Source organism: Tursiops truncatus, chromosome 10 (assembly GCF_011762595.2).
Source record: "Tursiops truncatus isolate mTurTru1 chromosome 10, mTurTru1.mat.Y, whole genome shotgun sequence".
NCBI classification, from domain to species: Eukaryota; Metazoa; Chordata; class Mammalia; order Artiodactyla; family Delphinidae; genus Tursiops; species Tursiops truncatus.
The window spans coordinates 57,604,209-57,608,900 of NC_047043.1; positions in this window are offsets into that span (position 1 = coordinate 57,604,209).

A 4,692-nucleotide genomic window follows, 5' to 3' on the forward strand; every position below is an offset into this window, starting at 1 on the left:
TATTTATACGATTAGAAACATGTGCACAAAATGATCTAATATTTCCTAAGAATGTACTCCAAAGGATACATGTCAAATTCATTTGCATGGTTGCCTACGAGGGGCCAGGAGTTTGCGAGTTACATATAGAGATAATAAGGAATTTTTTTTTAAAAAAGAAGGGCTGGCTAAAGTCAGCAGTCAGGTCTGAGAGCCCTGGGAGAACCAGGGGGCCCGCGTTGCCCCTGGAGAGCTTTCTCCGGGTGTCCAGCACTCACTGGACTTGACGAGGCCGACAGGGCCTGCCCCTGGGGGCCCCCAAAGCCCCATGAGCTGCCAGAGTGTTCGGCCTCCAGAGCTTCTTCAGTGGGCGACCAGGGTGGGGGGGACTCGAGCCGAGTGCAGGGGCTGTAATGGGCAGAGAGGGTTTCTGGGACCCATGGGGGCAGGGGCGGAGGGGAGAAAGCAGGGAGGAGGGGGCTCCAGAGAGGGAATGCAGGCGGGTGGGAGCTGACTCTGGCCACCGGGACTCTCTCCTTCTCAGATTCAGGCCGTCTGACCAGTAGTTTCCTGACGGAGACTTTCTCCCACATGAGGCACTCAGCTGAAAGGCTCTCATGTGGACAAAAAGCACACAGCTGCTGGGGGACAGAGGTGCACCCGAGGCAAGATTTTCCTCCCACCCCAGAAATAGCCTGTTCTGGCCACGGAGCCAGCAGTGTGAGCCCGCGGAAGTGAAGCAGGAGGGGCCCGGGGCTGGGAGGCGTGAAGGTGACCAGGACCGTGACTGCCCTGAGGGGTGGTTCCAGACACATTTTCTGAGGCCGCAGGGATGAGAGCAAGGGCCATAAACAAGGAACACAGTGCCAGAGTGAGGATGCACTTTCTCACAGAGCTGTCCAACAGCGCTTGGAGAGGTCGTGAGCACTCCGCCATGAAGGTGTGCAAGCAGATGTGAGATGAATCAGATGGGACCTTGGAACGTGCTGTCCCCATCTCAAAGACATCGTCTTGTCCGGGATGCTGGTGTCCGCGGGGACATCTGCCTGTCTCCCGGAGTGCCTCCTGTTGTGTCCATCCCACGGGGTGAGCCAGACGCCAGTTGCAGGAAACAGCCTGTGCCAGCTCCCGTTTGAAGAGCAAATATTAGTCTTTTCAAGAGCTGCCTGTTCTCTGTCACTTGGCACGGAGGACACTGAACCGGGGGTGGGAGGGTGCCACTTGGCCCCCCTGCCCAGATGGAGTCTCTGGACCCGGGTCACTGCCACAATGTAGCTTCAAGGAACAACCCTCCCCATGTCCAGGCAGGTATCCCCTCCTGGTGAGTGTGTGACCAGTGGGCACTGGAGCCCCTACACAGGGGAGGCTTGGATGGCACTGAGGCCCCAAGTCCCAGTACATGGCTCTCACATACTGTCCGGGCTGCTGCTGCAGAGGCAGGGGAGTGGACCTTTTGACCTAGACCTCAAGGTCTCTGGGCCCCAGTTCTGACATACATATATATATATATATATATATATATATATGGTTTAAAAACCCTCTGATTACCAGGAAAGGGGAATGACCTGTTGCTGCTCCACTATCTCCCTTTGGGGAGACCTCTTCCAACTACTCCAACCAACAGAGCACCCCTTAGCCAAGCCCCGCTTCTTGCCTTGTTTCTTCTGTAATTTTCCTCATTTATTATCGACTCCTCCACTGGAGGCTTAGCTCAGTGAGCACAGGGCCTCTGCCTTGGTCGCTGCTTGGAACTGTGCACACAGGACGTGCTCAGTAACTGTTTGCTGAGTGAATATGATGACGTTAATACTTTGAAAAATATTAAACCGATAGCATTCTCATCCGCTAAGCCCTGAAACCGTATTCCTCTGAAGCCCCTCCACCAGGATGACCAGGGCTGGGTGGGGTGGGTGAAGCCATCTCAAGGAGAAGGAGGATGGAGGGGGAGGGAGGAAAGCCCAGCCTCAGCTGGTGAGTGGTGGAAACAGGAGGGGGTGCATCTCTCAGACGCGTGTCCTGGTATCATCCTCTGGGATGAAATCTTGAAGGGAAAGAAACTGAAAGCTGAAGATAGAGGGGGCGTGTGTCCCCCTCTGCATTGGAAGACGGCCCCCCAGGCAGCCTGTGGCCCTCAGGTGGCCCTGCTGGGTAAAAATGGTGGAGCTGCAGATCTGATGGCAAGAAGGTCAGAGCGGGTGTCTTCTCTCAAGCCTCCCTCCACTCCCAGAGGCCTGGAAGAGTGCAGAAGTTCCTGTGTGCTCCACAGGGCACGGGGAAGGTGCCTGAGCTGGGACTGGTGGGCCTGTCTCAGCACTGCCAGGGCCAGTGCTGAGGTGAGAGCAACTCATCCCCAGGGCTGGAGGCACGGCTGAGCCTGGAGGGGTCTGAGGAGCCAGAGTGAGCTGAGGTGGACCCCAGCCAAGAGAACAGACTGTGAGCTCACGAGCTATGAGCACCCGGCCCCCGTGAGTGTCCATCGAGACCCTAGCCCTAGCTTTGTGCCAGGCTCCATTCTCCCCTGCCAGGAGGCCACCTGTATTGGACCCTGCCTTGTATCCTCTTCACCTACCTTTGCCAGCTCCTGCAGGAATAACGGGACCATCCCCCATCTCAGCTGTCCCACACAGCTCTCGCTTTCTGCCCCAGTCCCTCTGGAGTCACAGCGTAGGATGCCTGCAGGGACCCGCTTACACTCAGGCCTGCCCAGCCTGGCAGTGTGAGGGCATTGCCGTGGGCAGACCTTGAGGTGTGTTCTGCCCACTCCTCCGAGGGTCCCAGTGGGACACGAGTTCCTGTTGGCAAAGCAGTGACCAGTTCAATAAACCACCTTGACTTTGGCTTTCTCTGTTTCCCTGCATCACACTTCTCTGTTCCTTGTTCCTGTTTCCTGGTCACAGGTTCTGCTTTCTCGGGACTCAGGCTACAAGGCCACCTGAGCCTCTGTGCTAGAAATTGCCTGTTGGCACTCGGCTTCCCTCTCTGGCCCCTTCCATATTTCCCTGTGTTGCAGGGGCTAGAAGACTAAAGACTACATTTCCCAGGCCGCCACGCTGCTGGAGATCTAGATGCAACTTGGAGGCAAGCGCTGTGGGAGAGAGTTGGAAGGCAGAAGGGAGATGGAGGCCTTTCTACCTGCAGTGCGGTGGCTGCCGGGTGGGATCTGGCAGACGTGAATTTTTGCAGCAGCAGGACACTTTGTTCCTTCTACTTCCTTGTCACCAGTTTAATGGATGTGCAAGTAGGACCCTGACAATAATTTCCTACAAGGTGGCAGCTGGGGTGGTGTGACCATGAAGCTAGGTGTGCCCTATTTTCCATTTCTCCAAATCTTTATACATTTAATTTCCTGCTTTTTTTTTTTGACATCTGTATTGGAGTGTAATTGCTTTACAGTGTTGTGTTAGTTTCTGCTGTGTAACAAAGTGAATCAGCTATATGATTACATATATCCCATATCTCCTCCCTCTTGCGTCTCCTTCCCACCCTCCCTATCCCGCCCCTCTAGGTGGTCACAAAGCTCTGAGCTGATCTCCCTGTGCTATTTTACATTTGGTAGTGTATATATGTCCATGTCACTCTCTCACTTCGTCCCAGCTTAACCTTCCCCCTCCCCGTGTCCTCAAGTCCATTCTCTTCGTCTGTGTCTTTATTCCTGTCCTGCCCCTAGGTTCTTCAGAACCACTTTTTTTTTTTTTAGATTCCATATATATGCATTAGCATACGGTATTTGTTTTTCCCTTTCTGACTTACTTCACTCTGTATGACAGACTCTAGGTCCATCCACCTCACTACAAACTACTCAATTTCGTTTCTTTTTATAGCTGAGTAATATTCCATTGTATATATGTGCCACATCTTCTTTGTCCATTCGTCTGTCGATGGACACTTAGGTTGCTTCCATGTCCTGGCTATTGTAAACAGAGCTGCAATGAACATTGTGGTTAACTTCCTACTTTAAATCTCTTGCTGCACGAAAGACCTAGAGTGTTTTCTCTTTCCTGCACTGACCCATGAGTGGTTTGGCTTCCTCTCCTCCACCATCTACCACACCACCAGGCTCAGATGGAGGGAATCTGAAAGGCCACACACTTACCCAAAGAGACGTCCAAAAGGAGATTGAGAGTCAGACTCTGTTGGTTGCCTACTCAACAACCATCTTCCCTTATCAGATCAATCCTTCTTCCTTATCAGATCAACTTCCTTCTGGAAACCTGGTCTCTCTTGCAGCCAGGGCTTGGGTGTGTGACCTAGTCCTGGCCAAGGAGCCTGAAGAGAGTATGTAGAAGGTGGATTCTGGGATAACTTATCTTCCTGACAAAAGGAGACACACAGGAAGCACTCTCCTCCCTGCCAGTGGATGGAGTTCTGTGAGAACATGATGCTTGGGGCAGAAACCGTTGTCTTGCAATCAAGAGGGGATAAGTCTGCGGATGAAAGTCAACACATTGAGGATGGCAGAGTGGACAGGTAGAAAACATCTAGGTCTACGCTGACATTATTGAACCTCTGAATTAACCCTGGAGCCCTCTACTTCTCGTGGGCATCACCCTGGCAGGACCCCTTCCCTCTGGGCCACATAGAGGCTTGTTCAGAGCTCTTCAAAGTTTTTTCCATGCCAGTATGCTGGGCTCAGAGATGCTGGGATCTCTGGGAGCTGGGCTGGGACTAGGGTGAGGCAAGTGAGGCACTGTCCTTGGATGCAAAATTTAAGGA